The sequence below is a fragment of the Hevea brasiliensis genome, chromosome 1, assembly GCF_030052815.1.
Source record: "Hevea brasiliensis isolate MT/VB/25A 57/8 chromosome 1, ASM3005281v1, whole genome shotgun sequence".
In the NCBI taxonomy this organism is placed as follows: Eukaryota; Viridiplantae; Streptophyta; class Magnoliopsida; order Malpighiales; family Euphorbiaceae; genus Hevea; species Hevea brasiliensis.
This window is the reverse complement of record NC_079493.1, coordinates 10451798-10473870: the sequence shown is the minus strand read 5'-3', so window position 1 is coordinate 10473870 and position 22073 is coordinate 10451798.

Sequence of the window (22073 nt, the reverse complement as noted above, 5' to 3'; positions counted from 1 at the left end):
TCAAGCCACCTTGGAACCAAACTCAAGCCCATGTCAGCACCTTGTCTATATGTGTGAGCAATCATCAATTTTTTTTTTTTTAAGCAATTAAAATTTAAGTCAGAGACCACTCCAACCATGGAGTAAAAGTGATTGTCTCGCTTGGTGAGGATTCGATGCAGAGACATATATACCTTCACGAGGCATACACATCTGTATTTGACTGATAAACTCTCTTCTAGTATTAGAATAGTGGGGAATGTTATAATATTTTAAAATGAATCACATATATCACAACATTTAATAAAATAAATAAAACTAATTATATGCATTAATTACATATGATTTTGACTAATCATAAGATAATTAAATTATAAATAATGTAACTATAAACTAAATGTAGAATCAAAATATATAATTTATTGTTATTATTATTTAGTTAATGGTATTATTATAATTATTAATTTAATTATTAAAATTTATTCATTTGATCATTTAATGAGTTTATAATAATAATAATAATCTTTTAATTTGACTAATTAACTTTATGAGTCAAGCTTGAGTTGAAGATCTTAATAAATAAGTTAAATAACAAATTTGATAAAAGAGTTAATTACGAGCCGTATTCGTGGACTTAATAAACGCATTAATTGTAAATTTAATTTAAGCCATACAAAATTTAAATGAGTCAAACACAAACTTAAAATTTATCAGATTGATGAGATCAATAATGCCGCCTATTATGGCCATTATAGTTTATCAGAGTCTTGAAATTTTTAAGTCAAAAATTAATAAATGGAATATGTTAATTTAAATAAAAAATTATTTATAAAGACAATAAAAAATTCTCTAGTAAAACTCTATTTCAATAAAATTAAAAATATTTAAATTGATTAATTAATTTATAGAGCACAAGTAATTATAAATAGAAAAAAAGTTTATTTTGACTCTTAAAGTATGTCTAATATTTATATAAGTTCTTAAATTGTTTGGGTTCAAACAAGCCTTTCAAATTAAAGAAATAAATATATTAAATAAGTGCTTCAAATTTTAAAAATAAATCAAATAAATCCTTCTAGTATTTTAGGGACAAAAAAATTTTTTGTTTCTGATATAAATTTAGCCTGTGCACAAAGATCATCTAGTGCAAGGGATCCTCAATAGCAATCCTATATATCTAATCACAACATCTCAGTAAATATTTGTCGCATCCAAATTGATAAGTTATTCGTTGCTGAATGATTCAAAAAGTTTCTTAATAGGTTTATCTTTGTCATAGTTTCTGCAAAGATGCTTATGGAACTATTCAATAAAGAACATCTTATCAATATACTCCAAAAATGTAACAGATATCTACAGGATATTACAAATAAGATATGCAAAATTACTCCTGAAGACTCTGTGCACTTGAAAATTATTGTGCATAGTCTTGGCTAGATTTATATACGAGCCAAATTATAGTTTAGTCTTTTTGATATATTTTTAGCTCATTGGAAAAAAAAATCCAAAACTTTGGACTTTTCGTAATTGTAGGAAAAACCTTTTTTTATGTGTGTGTTTTATGGCCAAAACTTAATTAATTGCCACAATTATAGTCTCTTGAGCCGAAACTTAATTAATTGCTACAATTGTAGCTAAAAAAACTAAATTCAATTTGAAAAAGTAATAGTAAATTTTTTTTTTCCAACTATCAATTGCACAAAGTAATTACATTGTAATGAAAAAATAAATTTTTATATAAAAATAAAGTTCTTTGATTTAAATTGTAAATTTTTTTTTTAGTTGTCAATTATGCAAAGTTTTTTTCAGTTATCAGTTTATCGTCAGATATATTAATCTTTTTAAATTAATGAGTAATTAATATAATTTTAGAAAAATTAATTGCTATTTTTATTTATAAAATTATAGACTTTTTTAATGATTGATTGTATGGCCTATATTCGGTTTGCAACTTTAATAGTTGTTTTATTATAATGTGATTACTTTGTGTAATTGACAACTTGAAAAAAATTTTACAATGTGATTATTTTATAATTACTTTATTATTATGTAATTTTCAAATTGTTTATTATATTAAAATATATTTTAATCAATAAAATTATTTTTTATATAAAATCAATTAAAAATAAATATATATTATATTTTATATTATAAATATATTTTATATAATAAATAAAAAATATTTAAATATAAAGTTTAAATCAATGGACCATTTAATTAATCATATAAAACTTTAGAGATTATATTGTAATTTATCGTTACTTTCTTAAATTTAATTTAGTCCATTTGACTACAATTATGACAATTAATTATGTTTCAATCATAAGACACACAAAAAAAGGTTTTTTTGTTATAATCGTGAAAAGTCTAAAAATTTTGAATTTTTTATACAATAGGCCTATATTTTTTAAAGTTAAATGGTTTATTTATTCCCAAAAGCTTATTAAATTTATTTTTAAAAATTGAAGGGTTTAACTAGACCATGAAATATTTTAAAGACTTATATGACTATTAGCTCATACTTAAAATAGCTAAATTGGCCTTTTGCTTTATAAATAATTAAAAGGCAAAAGGTCTATTTTGCACCTTAAATTATGGGCTAATAGTCATACAAATATTTAAAGTGTTTTGGGGTCTAAGCAAGCATTTCAAATTTTAAAAAAGATTTTTTTTTTTCAAATTTTAAGAATAGATCAAGTAAACTTTTTCACTATTTTAGGAAAAATAAACTCTTTTAACTTTTAAAAATAGATTAAAAAAGACTGAAACATAATTTACCTTTAATAATTAATATAAATTCAGCCAAAGCTCTACAGAAAGATTTTTTAATGCACGACTCCTTATCTACTTATCTAATTTACAACATTTCAGTAAGTATTTGCTGCATGCTGTAGTAAATTGATAAGTTGTTTTTTATTGAATTATTCAAAAAGTTTTTCTATGGGTTCATCATTTTTGTCATAGTTTTTGTAGAATCATGTATGCAGGATTGCTAATGAGAACCCCATACACAGTCTTGGCTTAATTTATTGTAATACTCCTACTTTAGATAGTTCATACATTCTACTATTCCAGTAACTAACATCTGTCCGAACAGCTGGGATGTTTGGAACTACCCTTAAATTTAAGTAGTTATAATTTAAATTAATAAAGATCAAGTAAGGTTGAAGAAAAATAAAAGAAATTGAGTATAAATCAGTTAAATGTGCACAAGTCCCGGCGATGGGTAACACCACTAAGAAGCGACTATAGGTCTAGTTGCTACACCAATTCATGTAGGACCTTGTAAGATTCTTAATAAAGGCTTGATTGAAGTATTATTATGAATTAATAAGTCAAAGAAATGAAAAGAAATAAGTTCAAATAAGCAGATTAAAAACCTAAGTGAAAAACAGAGTTAGAGACTTATCGGGCATTATGGAAAAGATGAATAGAAACCCGGTAAGAGCAAGATTGGTCAATTTGATTTAAAAGTCAAATATTGACTAAAAATGAGATTAATTAAGTTAATGAAATTGGATTAATTTAATTAACCATGATTAGAAAAATTAAGCCTAATTAGTTAATTAGTCATACTTAATGATTAGAGATTTCAACATATTTACAAGTTTGCCATTTCTAAATATTTACAAGTTTGCCAATAGGGATTAAAATAAGATAAATATTAATTGAAAGATGACAAACCATCATCATCATCTTCTTCCCATCTCTTTGTCGTCCCCCTTTCTCTCTCTTTTCCTCCATTAAAGCTTCATTTTCTAAGCTTTAAACACATGAATGCCTCCCTAACTTTTATAGGAAATTAAGAGAAAACCTTGTATTAAGCTTTGATTTGAAGAAATCAAGCAATGATTCTAAGAAAATTGGAAGATTAGTGAAGAAGAATTATTGACCAATTGAGGTAAGTTATGATTAAGCTTAGTTAGTTGTGAATTAATGGAATTTAAGTTTGATTGTAGACATTACAATGAATATTGATTGAAATTATGGATGTTATTGAAGGAAGGGATTTCAGTTTGAGAGAACAAGAAGGAGATCATGGTTTTGGTAAATTGAAGGTTGATTCAGAATGCTTAGGACTTATAATCAAGGTTAATGCTAAGAAATTTCATGAATTTTGAAAGTTATTGCTAATTAAGTTAGGGTTTTATACAATTAGGGTTTTCATTGTATGAAGCCTATTTAATGCTATTATCCTTGTATTATGATTATTTGATATGTATTTATTGAGAAACATTAATGATATGGGGAAAAAATTAAATGAATTGGTATTGTGCATAAAGTGTGAATCTGGACAGCTTGAGTCCAGAGGGATTAAATACTCATAACTTGAGCTATATAATTCTAATTGATGTGAAACTGAAGGCAAATTAAAGATAAGACGATATACTAAAATTTTCATGAAGAATGCTTGACTTGAAACTGACTGGAAGATGCCTGAATTAAGGTTGGAATCCGGCAATGCAAAACTGAAATCCTGAAAAAATGACCAAATAAATAGTATGCATTAAATTGAGCATAACTCACTCTACAAAACTCTAAATTGAGTAATTCTTGAACCTGTGTAATCCTGAGACATAGGGAAACAATTCATATGGAGACCATGATGTTAAATTATGACTGTAACCTATCCAAATTTACTTGACAAAGTGAGTCCAAAAACCAGCCTAGATTCTAGAAGTAACATGAAAAACTGAGATTTGGTCATCAGAACAGTTTTGGAAAAATGGTCATAACTCAAGCTAAACAAATGCAAATTGAATGCTTTCAAAGCCAAAATAAACATAAGACATAGATCTACAATTCTTATGAAGAAGGTGTCACATCCTACCCTTCCGTAAGATGTAACATGATCCCGTAGTACTTCTAATTTACTACCGTACTTCGCCTACCGGTAACCCATTAAATATACTACAAGGGATTTTAAAACAATTTTCTTACTTTTTGGAAGTGGTGAGCGTTTTGGTAGGAATTAAAAACATTTAATTGAAGTTTGAAAACTAGTTAAGATTTTTGTCTCATTTTATTTTTCCACAATTTTATAAAAATTTCGGCAGAGTGCCATCTATATTTGGGAAAAACAGTTCTTCAAAGCCTGTGAAAAACACTTCCAAATAATTAATTTCAACCCCATTTGGAACTACCAAACTTCAACTCAACAGCAACAGAAACAGCAACACTTCAATTCAAAATCCAAATTTCAAATCAAGAATTGATATTTCAAAACATTTCATAATCTCATGCATATTGCATTTTAAATATTTAATTTACATTCATAAGTTAATTTACAGACGCAAAATCTCAAAAATAATATTATTATACATTAATTGTACAACTGCTCAATCTATCTTAATACATATGACACTAAACCATTTACATCAAAATAATTATAAAGGTATTAACAAATACCCGTACAAAAATTCTTCAATTGTGCTCATCTCTAACTGTAGCAGCTCACTCTACTGCTATGTCATTTTTTCTATCTGCAATAGCAAAGAAAGCTATCACTGAGCATAAAAATACTCAGTGGTGCACAATAAAATACAAAATGCATAATATAAAACATTTATGAACAATTCATAATTCAAAATCTCACAATCACATTTCACAATTTTTCAAATCACAGTTAGAGCAAATCATAATTTTCAAAGCTTAATATAACACAAATTTGATCAAACAATTTAATAATCATAGTGTTGCCAATCAATAACACAACTTAGGCCATTACACAAAATTTCCAAACATGCCGTGTTTTACATCACGATAAGGCAAACTCAGCCCACTAATCGAAATCAATAAGGGAGGTGGCTAGCTAGCTAATGAGTACTCATCCAAACTCACCTTCTGACTGGGAAGCCAAAGAGGGAGGAATATAGTAAAACTCACCCCATAAATGGAGGAGGAACATAATAAGGGACTGCCATGCCAAGTGTGAATGTAACATCCTCCCGGTAGCAACTCCGTACATTCTACTGTTCCGGTGACCGGTGTCGGTCCGGACAGCTAGAACGTCCGGAAAAATATTCAAATCAATGTGAGGGACCATAATTAACTCAAATATTAATGAGAAGAATTTAGTAAAAATTTTAGAAATAAAATACAGTTAAGTCAAAAGAGCCGGTGCCCAAGCGATGGGTAACCAGAGGGAAGTTGCGGTTCTCGCAACGAGGAGCCCTAGACCCGGGGGAAAAATTATAAAATAATTTTTGGGACTCCAGAGAAGGGTCATTGAGGTTCCTATGGCATTAGAATGCCAAGAAAATATTTAGAAAAATTTTTCAATCGGTACAGACAATTTTGACCCGTTAAGCCAAACGGAGGGCATTTTGGTCATTTCGCCTTCAGAGGTGATTTTTGGCCGACTTGTCCAGTTAAGTAAATAATTATAATGATCTAAAATATGAATAAATATTGCTAAAAATTGAATTGAAAATGAGTAGAGAAAAGAAGAAAAGAAAATGAAGGAAAATGCTTAATTATGACATATGGTGAAGTCATTTAAAAGCCCCCCTCCAATCACCATTTGACAAACCAATAAAAAGAGATAAAAATGACTTAAAATGAGATAAAAAAACAAAGGAAACCAGCAGTTTCCTTCTTCATACGGGCTGGAATAAGAGAGAAAGAGAGAGAAAAGGAAAAGAAAGAAAGAAAGAAAGGAAGAAGGAGAAGGAGAAGTAGCAGAAATAGGGGTTCAGCAGGGCAGCATATTTCTTTTCCGTCCAAGTGAGTTTGGCTCAACATCTAAGGCTGATTTTTGGATATGTTTAAGCTATGTATGTGTGAAAGTTATGGTAAAAATTTGGTGATTGTTCAACGGTTGGATTTGGAGAAACATATTGTTGAGCACAGGCTGTCTGTAGGTTGAATTCTGAATTTTGGCTACTGAAATTTGAGAAAAATAAATAGTTAGGATGCTTATAAAATTATGAAATTTGGTACAAATGATATTTGGGATGTTGAGGCTGCTGTGTTAAAATTTGGTGAATTTTAGACTTGTGGTTTATGAGATATAAATTGTTTTGCATGAGCTGTCTGAGTAAGACTGATTTCTGCAAAAATTCAGATTGTGAAGGGTTGAATGAATGTTTTGATATCTCATGATATAGAGATGATTTGATGCTGAAATTTTTACTGATATTGTATAGGGATGTCTTGAATATATGGTATAAATTTGGGATTTATCTAACGGTTAGATCATTATATATAAATTTGAATGCACAAGCTGCCAGATTGGGTATTAATGGGTTGTGGATTTAAGATTTATGATGGGAGTTTAGTCCAATTTAAGGGGAAATGCTATTGAATTTTTATTGGATATTTAATTTAGGAAAGTGAAGTTATAATTGATTATGATTATTATGGTTCTAGGAGAAATCTTGAAGAATAACAAGCTCAAGGTTGGTTTCAAAAAGGTTAGTGCACCTATATCCATTAAACTCTTTATTTTCATGGTTTGGGACTTGAAACTAGTAAGGATTGTGATTTAAATTAACAAAAACTTATGTGTATAACATCTTGAATTTTGGCTGCCCTAGCTATGGAATAGGGGGAAGTGTATTTGATGAGCTTAGAGTGAAATAGAAACCATGTTGAAGTTATAAACATATAAGCAATGCATTGGTAGTTACTAAGATACATGGCATAAACCATGAATTTGAATTAGGGTTTGGAGAGGTGAAAATGTGACTTGGCTTAGGAAATGGTTAGAGAACATTTTAATGGTCAATTAGTGACCATTTTAGGTAAATTGACCAACAAATGGACTGAAAAATGAGATTGCAAAGTGAGATTGCAGGCTGCCCTAGGACAGCAGCATAGGGACTGAAAATTCAGTCCATTTGCACTACCATAACTTGGGCTGTGTTAGTCCAATTGGTGTTTGGCCAATTGGACATGAAACTAGGCTTATAATGGCACATTTTTACTGAAGAAACCATGCCCAAAAGACCAAAGCAAGAGGACCAAAACTTGGCCCCAATCCGGATACCCTGCAATTGGTTCTGCAGAATTGACCAAATGAACAGTAACTGTTCATTTGGCCATAACTCACTGTAGATTTGGTCAATTGACCTGAAATTTTTACAGCAACAAGTTAAGACATAGACAAACAACTTTCATGAAGAAACCTACCCCAAATTATGACCAGAACCTAACCCAAATGGCAGTCACAGTTACTGTTCAAACCTGCAACTCTGCAGATTTTCATTTGAGCAGTAATGTTTGGATGGCTATAACTCTCTCTAGAAAACTCGGATTTAGGCGATTCTTGAACCGATGAAAACCTAAGGCATAGTAGAACATTTCATATGAAGAAAGTTAGACCAAATTAGGAACTTAACTTGGTCAAATTACTGACCAAAATTGGACCAAAATCTGCCAAAACCCAAAATCTCAGCATGAACAGTGCACGTGAACAGTAAACTTATTTTGGCCATAACTTGAGCTACAAAACTCCAAATGGAGTGATTCAAAAAAAGAAATTCAACTAGACAAAATAAGGAACATTTTCTATGAAGGAAGTTTTGTCAAATTCCAACAGTAAATCGACCAATGAAACAGTGCAAATTCGGAGCACCAAAACCGAAAATTAGCAATTTTGCCAAAATGACCTAAGCTTTGAGAAAGTGACCAAAACCAACAAGTTTTAAATGAAAAATGTAGTATGTTTGAAGTGCCAAAGTCAATGTACATATTTTCTATGCAAAAGTCAACATTTTAGTTGACTAATGAAGTGAATAGTGACATGAAAACTTGAAATAAGCTTGGAAATGGATTTGGTAATTGATTCCAACAAGTTTTAAATGCAAAATGTGGTACATCGGGAGTGTTAAAACCAATGTACCTATTGTCTATGCAAAAGTCAACATTTTTGTTGACCAATGAGGTGAATAGTGACACCAAAACTTGAAATTCAAAATTTGAAATTAGAAATGCATCTAAGGGACTTTAAATTGCAATGGGCAATTAATACTAGCAAATGTAAAACTCAAAATGTGGGATCTTGGTGTAATAAGAATTAATATATCCATTAAGTATAAAAAGGTCAACATTTTGGTTGACTAGTAAGGTGAATAGTAATCAAAATGATTAGTAAATTAAGATGAAGACCTAGAACCAATTCTAAGCTTAAATGCTTAGAATTGTATAACAAATATGGACTATGCATCCTAGTTAAAATTGTTAAAAAGAAATTTAGGCCATAAATTTGAAATCCATGAAATATTCATGGATTACTTGAAACATGAAAGATAAGTCACCTAATTGATGTGATCAATATGAATAACATAATGAATGGACAAATAAACCGTATTAATGTATGAATGAGACATTAGTTCTCATTATTGTAAAGAGGAGAAGTATTTTGAGTACAATGGTATAAAAGGATAATTGATGTGAATTGTGATCATATAAATAATCAAATGAATGTATGAATTATGATTGAAATTTATCATGAAATAATGAAGTCATAAAGCACAATATATTAATATTTTAAAATATCAAATGCCCTAGTATACCTAACAAGATTGGTTTGGATAGTTTGGCATGCCAATAGGGTATTGTTTTAGCAGTACTGCGAAAGGCTTTATGCCTGTATTCATGGCTTTATGCTCGTATTCATGGCTTTTATGCCAATTATGTGATATCATGGCTTTTTAGCCATACTGACTGCATACGTGGTTGACGTTCTGCGTCCCATGGTATGATGGCCCGAGGCACCGCGGTGTCCAGTGCCAACGATCCGTTATCCAGTCCAGTCGTCTAGTATAGGTTACTTGGGCAGTCAATTAAAATATTATTCAATTCAGGCAGCTAAGTTAAGTTAAGTATAATGAAAATCCAGTACAATTAAATTAAGTATTGAATGAATAAGCAAAAGAGATTAGCAAAAGAAACATAACAAAAATATAAATTGCAGAATCGTACAGACTTGAAATACAATACAGATAGAATAAATTATATACCTGCCAGTATTACTGAAAAGTTATAAACTAAGCACTTCCAAAGAGGAACAAACTAGTATATAAGATCGTTGATACTAGAAATACCATATCAAATTAAATTGACTCTGAGTATCTGAATTATAAGTTATTTCTTTCATTACTTGTATATATTATTTATGGTTCTATTATTTCACCACTAAGCAGAAATGCTTAGCGCGATGGAATTGCTTCCTCGCAGTATCAAGGTAAAACCGAGACTGTCGACTGAGATTTTTGGAGCCCAGATCTGCAGAAGTGTCAGAAGAGTTCAAGATTGTCACCTCCTCAGCAATGCATGTAGATAGGGCTCATTTTATACATGTTATGTATATTGTTCATTCCTAGCACATTGTAAATTATTTGTATATCTTGTACAAAATAAACTCATGTAATTAACCTATGAATTATGGAAGCTATTCAAAGTAAGTATTTTAGTATGTGAATTGAATTTGAGTTATAATGAGATTATACTTGTGAATATTGAGATATTGAAAATCTAATGAGATTTCTGAGAAACTGATAATCGTATTGAGATACATTATGTTTGAAAATTTTTGAGACTATTAAGTTTGAGAAATTGAGTATATATTTAAATTGTCTTTGGCAGGTTCAGAAGAACTGTTAGTCCAAATTACAGCCGACACTTTGTCGGATTATCGTTAAAATTTTTGAAATTTCTAATTTAGTTAGATTTTGATAAAAGTAAAAATAGCCTAAATCTTCAATAAAGTTTTTGAATAAATAAATCAAGGACTGTAATGAATTAAAATAAAATAGAGTGCTCGGCACACTGAGTGGCATAACTTGCTCGGCTACACTGTAGTCGGGTAAGGGGTGTCACAGTGAATCAAAATAATTTAAAACTATGATGTTCAATTATAATTGATATAACAATTAAACAAACTTCATTTCAAATCTCCATTTCCAAAGTAGGCAACACACAAATTCTCAAATAAAATTTCCAAAGCCATAACCAAATTCAAAACCATATTGTTCAAATATTCCATACAAATCAATAAATAATTTTCATTTCAAATTTCCATTATAAAATAGGCAACACAACATTCTCAAAATTCATAATGAATAAAACACATTCACAATGTATAACAAATCAATTTTCATTGTGAAAACTATAATTTATGAATTTTTGTGCACAAACCTGACGTAAGTTGCTTCTAGGCCTTGACTCAGTCCCTTAAACCTTCTGGGTCTTTTTCAGCTGAAACACAAAATTTATAGTGTCTTAGTATCCTTGCCTCACAATAATTCTAATAATTAATTCCTATATGTTCAATTCTAGCCCCAATATGCTTAAACTTACATTCTTGAAAATTTTCATGTTGAGGTTACTATTTATGGTACTATTTAAGTCAAAATATTGACTTTCTTATGCTTAATAGGTATGGGAAATCTAACTATACTCACATACCACATTTTGGTTATCAAACTTATTGGTTTTGGTCATTTTCTCAAAACTTAAGTCTTTTAGGCAAACTTTCAAATTTTCAGTTTTGGTGACCTATTTTGCACTGTTCCATTGGTCATGTTGCTGTTAGAATTTGGCCAAGTTTTCTTCATAAAAATTGTTTCTTATTGTCTTAAATTTATTCCTCTTTTTGAATCACTCCAATTGGAGTTTTGTAGCTTAAGTTATAGCCATTTGAACATAGCTGGCTGGATTGGCCTAACCCAGATTTTTAGGCACCAAAACTGGTTATGGCAGTTTTAGGTCACCAAATTTGGGTGGTTAAATGACTTGGTTAAGAGCATAATTTGGGTTTGTGTTCTTCATAAAAGTTGTAGGTATATATCTCAGCTTTCTACTGGTAAAATTTAGGTCATTTAGACCTGTCTAGCCCAAGTTATGGCCAAATAAACAAACACTGTTCATTTGGTCATTTTGCACAGGGCAGAATACCTAAGTCCAGATTTGGTCAATTTGTTCACTATGCTAAGGTCTCTTTTTGGGCATGATTCCTAAATGAAAAATGTGTCATTTTGTGTCTAGTTTCATCTCCAATTGGCCTCACACCAATTGGGTTGGTAAGTTTTCAGTTTTGGTCCCTGAAAGGGACCTTGGTCCTGTTGCCTGCAGAATGCCCATAACCAATCTGAATTTCCACTTGATTCTCACACTTCCAACATACCTCAATTGGTCACATATGACCATTTTCCAGCTCAAACTAGGTCAAACACACCATTTGACCAATTCTCAAAATTTTATCTTCCAAACCCTAGGTCCAAAACCCTAACTTTGCTACTTGACTTAATTCTTGAAATTAAAATGTATACACATTACCTGCACACTCATTTAAGCTTACATACACTTTTAATTCAATCAAAACACATCATATTCTCATAAATCTATGGCTGGCTAAAATCACACATAGTCCTCCAAAGATGTTTTCTTTTCATTTTAAATATATTTCTAAGTTTATTCAACTAAGAACATAAACATTTAACTCAAATATTCTAGTTTAGATTACTAACCTCACTTTGAATTTCAAATTTCCAAATCTTTCACTCTTCTTCCAAACTTTCTTGATCAATCTTCTTTTCTAGTTGCCCAAACAAAGTTTAATCATGGTAGGTAAATTTTCTATGGTGGGATTTGATTTTCTTCAAGCTCAAAAATGAGCTTCAATGGAGGTTTTGGTGAAGGAGAGGGTGAGGGATGGGAGACGGCTATGGGTGAGGAAGAAGACTTTTATTTTTTTTTTCTTTTTCTTTTATGTTTTTAACCTTTAGGAAGACCACAAATTATCCAAAATTAAAATTTTAATTATAATATTTATTGTATCATACATGATGTCATCACTTTTTTACTTTTTCTTTTTTCCTTTTTTTTATTTATTTATTTTTTCATTAGTTCTTTAATTTAATTCCCGACTCTGAAATTTTTTTTTCTCCGATTTATTTGACAGTTAGGTCAAGAGTCAGCTCTAGGGGTCAATTAACCAAATTACCCCTCGCCGGTTTGACCCGGTTTGTAAATAATTCAATATTTCTTCCAGATCCCTAACCTAATTATTTGATCGGCTTAACAATTCTTTTTCATCATTTTCTCTTTTCCACTGTGTTTGCAATAGTCCTAAGGACCGCGGCATCATATTTTACGGTTCGAAATTTGAGTTTAAATCGACCACGCAGTCGTTCCCGAGAAGGTCACCCATCGCTGTGACTCTCGGCTCATTTAACTTCTTATGTTCTGTTTTTCTTATTTATACTTAACTAATTGACAATTACTAATTATTTGTGTTCAGAGCTTATCTAGTTGTCTTAGATGTGGTTCTAATCTCCTTAATTATTCGGACCGACACCGGTCACCGGAATAGTGAAATATACCAGGCTATGCAAATAGGGGTATTACAGAAGGTATAGCCTAATTCCTACTGTACCTTGGCCAAATTTATTAAGCAAGTTGAGATACCAAATCTGGAATTTATGAAATGTAAGCATAATTATTTAAAATGTGAATTGTGATTAATGCCAATGGTACGTTAAGCATGAATGGCAAGTGAAATTGTGCTTGTTGCCTATGTTTTCTTGATGAATAAGATGATGACGGAATGATGAAAGAATGGTAATGAAATGATGAAATAATGAGAACATTGAATTGCTAATGATAATAAATTAGCCAAAGTATGCCTACACAGTAGTGCAAGGGTTGGATAAATTGGCATGCCAAGAAGGGACGAGATTAGCAGTACTACCCATGGCTTCTATGCCCAGATACCATTAGTAGGCACCAAGTGTCCAATATGGTTATCCCTTATTCATGATTTCTTTGAATAATCATTGACAGTTACCGAGTGTCCGATATGATTATTCCCATGGCTTTTATGCCCAATTATGTTGCATACTCGGCAGGCACTGATGTGTCCAATGGTATGACAGCCCGAGACACTGAGTGTCCAGCACCAGTAAAACCTGGGTATCCAGTCAAAACAATCCTGTTAAAGGTTACTTTTGGGCACCGAAATAAATTAAGAAAGTTGAATATTGAAATAAAGAAAAGGAAAGATCCTATAAAAATAAATATTTCCAAAGATCGTGAAAATATGGAAATATGAGAAAACGAGAGAAGAATATTATGAAAGGTATTCAAAATCATTATGTAGTTAAACAAATGAAATGACTACAAAATTTTAATGTTACAAATTCTATATTCTTTTAAATGATTTATGAATATTTAAATGTGTATTTTTTTTCTTATTTCATACAAGCATGAAAATTATTTTTTGTTTGTATATTGTACTTTTAATTATGTTAGTGCACCACTAAGCAGAAATGCTTAGCGCAATGGTTTTCTCCTCACACAGGTCCAGGCGATAGGACCCAGTAGACTTTGGACTAATCTGCAGTAGTAGTTATTGTCACCTTTGCACATTATTCTGGTAGAGATCATTGGCCCACAATAGTGCATTATCATGTATATTGTAATTAAACACAAAGTTTGTAATTAAATTTTGATATGTATGATAAATGTGCACATTTTGTAAATGAAGGTAACAAAGAAAATTTATGTATAGAAATGGATGTAAATAGACAAAGAAATATGAATTGTGATTTGAAATTGTTATAAATTTTGAGATTTTCCAATAAGGATAATTTCAATAGGATAATTCTTTAACAGGTAAAATATTAATAATACAGAAAAACTCTTGCAGTTTCCATTTAAAATTTCTTTGATTAAATTATGATGGAATTAAATTGATCATTAATTGAATAAGATAAGATAAGGTGCTTTGGCACAAAATGTGACATTTCCTTGCTCGGCTACACTGTAGATCGAGTAAGGGAGTGTTACATTTAGTGGTATCAGAGCAAAGTTTAGACGTTCCTAGACCTAGATAGGTAGAAAGACATAGAGTGCATGTTATGCATTACATTCATTAAGAATTGAGGTGACACTAATGTAGATATGTTTCCTGTCTATTATAGGTTAATATGGAGTCTGACCCCACCGAGCCCAAATTTCCCTAGGCGGTGGATGAGGTAGATAGCCATGCTCCTGCCAGTTCTAGTGGAGGTAGGAGAGAGGCAACAGAGGCCAGGTTCAGCAAATCTTTTTCGAGCAGATGACAGAGATGCTTTGGCAAGTCACCAGAGTTATTCCATGAGCTCGATCCCTACAGAGGTCCCACTTGGAGAAGTTAAGGAAGTATGGGGCTGTCGACTTTAAGGGTAAGAAAGATGATGATCTGACTGCTGTCGAGCACTGGCTGGAGAGGACAGAGCTAGTTCTCCAGTAGCTACACTGCACTCCAAAGCAGAGTTTAGAGGGTGTAGTCTCCCTTCTTCAAGAGGGTGCAGTCTCCCTGGTAGAACACAGTGTCCAGGATAGTACAGCCCATGGCAGTGACATGGGAGTACTTTTTTGCTGAGTTTAGGAAAAAGTATATTAGCCACATATATCTGGAGGCTAGGAGGAGGGAGTTCATTGGTTTGAGGTAGAGACATATGACAGTATTAGAGTATGAGCGGGAGTTTGTGCTATTGAGTCGTTATGCCCGCGAGGTTATACCCACTAAGACAGACATATGCCATAGGTTTGAGAAGGGGTTGAATGATAATGTGAAGTTTCATATTACAACACTTCGGATTATGGATTTTTCTCAGATGGTGGAGGCAGCTCTGAATGTGGAGAGGGTCAAAGACAGTGAGCAGAATCATAGAGACAGATAGTATAAGAGAGGCCCAGGATAGTCTAGTTCTTCAGCCATAGCTAGTAAGAGGCCTAAGGGATCCCAAAGCCTGAACCAGTCACAGAGGTCGAGGTCATAGACCATACCCAAGAGAGGCCAGTCAGCAGCATCAGTGGCTAGTTCTCCAGGATAGTAGTCAGGGGAGCAGCCCTAGCCGCATGTAGTCACTGCGGTAAAGAGACATAGAGGAGAATACTGGTGCTTAAATGGGGATTGCTTCAGATGTGGGGCCACAGACCATTTTCAGAGAGATTGACCCCGAGGGAGTGCTCCTACTGCTTCAGCACAGACTGAGAGATCCGCCCCTGTAACCCAGAGGGTAGGAGACCCGGTAGGATAAAGGCAGCAAATAGTTCACAGAGAGCTACTTCCGAGATAGTGGAGAGACCACAAGCTAGGGCTGTGACACCCCTTACCCATCTACAATGTAGCCGAGCAAGATATGCCACACAGTGTGCCGGAGCACCAATTCACATTTTCATTACAATTTACCCTTTTTAATTCATTTATTCATAATTTTTGATTAATCTGAATTTTTTTGCAAATTTTATAGAAAATCTGGCAGAGTGCCGGCTGTAAATTAGAAAAACAACTCTTCTGAATTTGTTAAAAACACTTCCAATATAATCATAGTTTCAATCTCAGTCAACCACCAACATATTTTCAACAATTTCTCAAATCACTTCAGTATCTCAAAATTTAATTCATTTCATATCACACTCCATTCAATGAGAAATACTCACATTTATTACTGAACATAGTTCATAGATAATTATATCAAAAACATAATTACATGAGTTTATAATATACATTACAAAAGTTTACAAAATACAAAATACCAAAATTCCAAAAGTGGCCTAATGTCCTACCAAATGCACTGCAAACGTGAGGTGACTCTAGACTCTGTGTGCAGATCTGAAAGCTCACCTAGTATGAGGTCTGCTGGACTCCCCAGCTATGTCTCCAGTACCTGCGCATGGCAAAAGCGACGCACTAAGCAATTCTGCTTAGTGGTGACAATACAAAATAAAATAACTTAAATAACTTAAATATGCAGAATGTATGTTTACATGTTAGGTAGACTTAATTTCTGGCATTTATTGCAGTATTATTCAATTAAATTTTTTGAAAGATTCATTATCATTGCCCGAGTAACCCATATTAGTCATCGGATGGATAAACGTAACCGCATCGGGTACTAAGTACCTCGGACCATCACACCATCAGTCACATTGTGTCTCTCGGTGTGCAATAGAACAGCTAATAAGCTGTAATAATCATCAAGGATAAAATTCAAGTATAATGACTCAATTAACATAACCAAAGGCTATTTTATCACAGAATGGCATGTGAGGCTATAAAACACAGAATGACATGAAGCCATATGCAGTACTGCTAACAGAACCCTATTGGCATGCCAACCTATCCAAACCAATCTTGCTAGGTGTACTAGGGCATGTTACGCTTTTAAATTATACAATTCTAGAAATTTAAGTTTAGGTGTTACTATTTATTTCATTAGTTAACTAAAATGTTGACTTTTGCATAGGCAATAGGTACATTAGTTCTAATACTCCCAACATACCACATTTGGCATTCTAAAATTATTGGTAATAGTTGCCAATACCATTTCTAAGCTTAATGTTAATTGTTCAAAATTTTCAGATTTCAAGCTCTGTGTTTACTATTCCATTAGTCATTTTTACAATGAGAATTTGACAAAGTGGTCAATATGAAAGTTTTTCCTTATTTTGTCTAGTTACATTTCTTTTTTTGAATCACTCCATTTGGAGTTTTGTAGCTCAAGTTATAGCCTAAACACCATAACTGGCCGGATTGCCAACTTCCCAGATTTTTTGGACTGACCAAATCTATAGTGTTTGGGGCAGTGACTACAGGTCACCTTTTGAACATGTTATGGTCACATTTTGGGTTAGGTTTCTTCATGAAAGTTGTAGATATATGTCTCAGCTATTTGCTAGTAAAATTTCAGTTCAATTGGACCTTTCTACACTGAATTATGACCAAATGAATAAATACTATTTATTTAGTCATTTTGCCTAGGCAGAATGCAGGTCACCCAGATTAGGGCAATCTTTAGGTTAACTTGGTTTGGTTTTCTGGGCATAGTTTCTTCACCAAAGTTGTGCCATTATGTGTCTAGTTTCATGTTCAATAGGCATTGCACCAATTGAACCTCTACAACTCCAGTTATTACTGCCCAAACCTACTGGACTCATGCCTAGTCCTGCAGGTCACCAAGGGCAGCCACACTAACCTCAATTCCCACTACACAAACCACTTCATTTCTTATTTACATACAACCAAATGGTCACTAATTGACCATTAAAACTTACTTTCACCATTACATGATCAAAGTCTCCATTTCATACCCAAACCCTAACCCTAACATCTCAAATCATGCATTTAACTTGCATTTCACCATTTTACTTAAGAGACTAATGTTAAGGTAACCATACTACCATTTCTAGTTCCATGAAATCCTCAAAACCTTACCACATCCAAGGCTTCTAAAAATGTGGGATGGGCATACACATGTTATTTGTTAAATTTCTCTGTAATTTTGTACTCAATCATACTCCTTCAATATGAATTTAAAGAGAAAAACAAGTTTAAGTCACTAACCTTTAATGGAGCTAATCTCAAACTTGTAAGAACTCTTCTTTAACACTTCTTTTTGCTCCCAAAAGATTCACCAAGATGAAAGAGCAAGCTTTTGTGTTAACACCTAGGGTTTTTGTCAGAAGAAAACTAGGGAAAGCAAGGTTTTGTTGAGCTTGGCTATAGAGGAGTGAGGGAGAGCTTTGGGACGTTTTTTGAAGAAGGGAGAGGCTACTGGTTTGTTCCAGATTTCTACCCTTTTTTCTATTTTTAATGTATTATAATTATCTTGCTTTAATTTGATGGGTCATAGCATTTTTAATTACCTCATGCTTACATAAGCATGAAGTAATAAATCCCATAATTTTAATTTTCTTTTCTTTCATTGCCTATTCATTTTTAAATAATTTTTCATCAATATTTGTTCATATTTTATGTCATATAATTCACTTACATAAATGGACAAGTTGGTCAAAAATCATCTTTAAAGACAAAATGACCAAAATGCCCTCCGTTTGGCTTAACGAGCCAAAATTGTGTGTACCAATTGATTAAATTTTCCTTGTATTTTCTTAAGATTTTATTGTCATTGGAACCCCAATAATCTTTCCTTAAGGTCTCAAAAATTATTTCATGAAGTTTTCCCCGGGTCTCGGGTTGCTAACGGCCTTCACCGTCACTTCCCTTTCGGGTTACTCATCCTTGGGGTTTCAGCTCGTTTAACCTTAGTGTATTTCTTTCCTATAAATTTTTTCTTGATTTTTATGAGCATTATTTGGTTTCTTTATAACTCCCCACTTTATTCTAATTATAATTTCAAACATTCTAGCTGCCCGGATCGACATTAGTCGCCGGAACAGTAGACTTTACGGACTAGCTAAAGTGAGGATGTTACAACTCTTCCCCTCTAATAAAAATTTCGTCCCCGAAATTTACCTGATGCAAATAGCTAAGGGAACTGTTGCCTCATCATCTCTTCACTTTCCCAAGTTACCTCCTCGGTATTATGGTGCCTCTAGAGTACCTTCATCAGTGGAATTTGTTTATTTCTCAATTCCTTCACTTCCCGAGCCAAGATCCGTATAGGTTCTTCTGCATATGTCAAGTCCAGTTGGATTTCAATCTCTTCCATGGAGATGACATGTGAAGGGTCTGAGCGATATCTTCTTAATATAGAAGCATGGAATACATTATGGATCTTATCCAGTTCTGGTGGTAAAGCTAGCCGATAGGTCACTGATCCCACACGTTCAATGACTTCATATGGACCAATGAACCTAGGGCTTAACTTACCCTTTCTTCCAAACCGCAGTACTTTCTTCCACAGTGAGACTTTGAGAAACACTTTGTCGCCAACTACATACTTTATCTCTTTTTTTTTCAAGTCAGCATAAGATTTCTATCTATCTGAGGCAACCATCAAGTTAGCTTTGATTATCTTCACTTTCTCCTCAGTCTGTTTCACAAGGTCTGCTCCTAACAGCTTATCTTCGCCCAATTCAGTCCAACATACTGGGGTTCTACACTTCCTCCCATACAGTGCTTCATACGGGGCCATTTGAATGCTAGCTTGGTAGCTATTATTATATGTAAATTCTGCTAGTGGGAGATATCTATCCCAACTCCCCTCAAACTCAATGACACAACTTCTCAGCATATCCTCTAGGATCTATCACATAATTCACATTGTTGCTATCATTTCAATTTGTAAATTGTGAAAACTCAATTAGATTCTAGGTTTACCTGGATTACTCATTCTGACTGTCCATCGGTCTGGGGATGAAAAGCTATGCTAAAAAGGAGTTGTGTGCCCAAGGCTTCTTGCAACTTTTTCCAGAATCTCGATGTAAACCTTGGGTCTCGATCAGATATGATGGAAAGTGGGATTCCGTGCAGTCTAACTATCTCACTGATATACAATTCTACTAGCTTCTCCAGTGAGTAGTCAGTCCTAACTGGCAGAAAATGTGCTGACTTCATCAATCTATCCACTATCACCCACATTGCATCATGCTGCCTTTGGGTGAGAGATAGACCACTAACAAAATCTATAGTGACCCGGTCCCATTTCCATTCAGGTATGCTTATAGAATGTAGCAATCCTGATGGAACTTGATGTTCTGCTTTAACTTGCTGACATGTCAAACACTTAGTCACATAGTCAGCTATATCCTTCTTCATACCAGGCCACCAATAATGAGGCTTCAAATCATTATACATTTTTGTGCTTCCCGGATGCATAGCATAAACACTAGTGTGTGCTTCTTTCAGAATACTAGTCTTCAGTTCCCCATCATCTGGTACACACACTCATCCTCTGTAGTACAGACACCCATCTAATTTCACCTCATAATCAGTTTCCTTTCCCTCTGGAATTTTATCCACAATGGCCATTAATTTTTCATCTACCTTCTGCCCATCTTGTATCTGCTGTAGTAGGTTTGGCCTCACTTGTAACTCAGCCAAAATAGCTCCATCTCGAGCTAAGAACAGACGGGCATTTAGTGATCTTAAAGCTGTGATGGATTTCCTACTTAAGGCATCAGCAACTACATTTGCCTTCCCAGGATGATAATCTATCACACAATCATAGTCCTTTAGGAACTCAATCTATCGCCTCTGTCTAAGATTGAGCTCCTTCTGGGTTGGCAAATATTTTAGACTCTTGTGGTCTGTATAGATGTAGCATTTTTCATCATATAAATAATGCCTCCATATCTTCAGTGCAAAGATAATTGCTGCTAATTCCAAGTCATGAGTAGGGTAGTTTTGTTCATGTGGCCTTAACTGCCTGGAAGCATAGGCAACCACTTTCCCCTCTTGCATCAATACACACCCTAGCCCATTATGTGAGACATCACTGTAGACCACAAAGTCTTTTCCCGACACTGGCTGTGTTAACACTGGTGCTTCTGTCAACATAGCCTTCAGCCTCTCAAAACTGGCTTGGCACTTGTTGTTCCAACCAAATTTCACATTCTTGTGCAACAACTTGGTCATTGGAGCAGCTATAAGAGAAAACCCCTTCACAAATCTTCTGTAATACCCAGCTAGCCCCAAGAAACTTCTAACCTCAGTTGTATTTCTGGGAGTCTTCCATTCCATCACTGCTTTTATCTTTTTGGGATCCACTCTAATCCCCTCAGCTGATACTATGTGTCCAAGGAAAGAGACTTCACTCATCCAGAAGTCACATTTGGACAACTTAGCATACAGCTTCTTTTCTCATAGGGTTTACAGAATAATCCTCAAATGTTCATCATGTTCTTCCTGATCTTGGAATACACCAGAATATCATCAATAAAGACCACTACAAACCGATCTAAATATGGATGGAAGATACGGTTCATAAGGTCCATAAATGCTGCTGGTGCATTTGTTAACCCAAACGGCATCACTAGAAATTCATAATGCCCATACCGGATTCTGAATGCAGTTTTTGACACATCTGCATCCTTTACCCTCAACTGATGATACCCTGATCTGAGATCAATTTTTGAAAATACACTGGCTCCCTTCAACTGATCAAACAGATCGTTAATTCTGGGCAACGGATATTTATTCTTCATAGTTACTTTATTCAACTGCCGGTAATCAATACACAATCTCAAGGTTCCATCCTTCTTCTTCACAAACAGCACCGGAGCTCCCCATGGTGACGCACTGGGGCGTATAAACCCCTTATCAAGCAACTCTTGTAACTGAATTTTCAACTCTCTCAATTTAGTGGGTGCCATCCTATAAGGAGCAATAAAAATTGGTGTTATACCCGGCATTACCT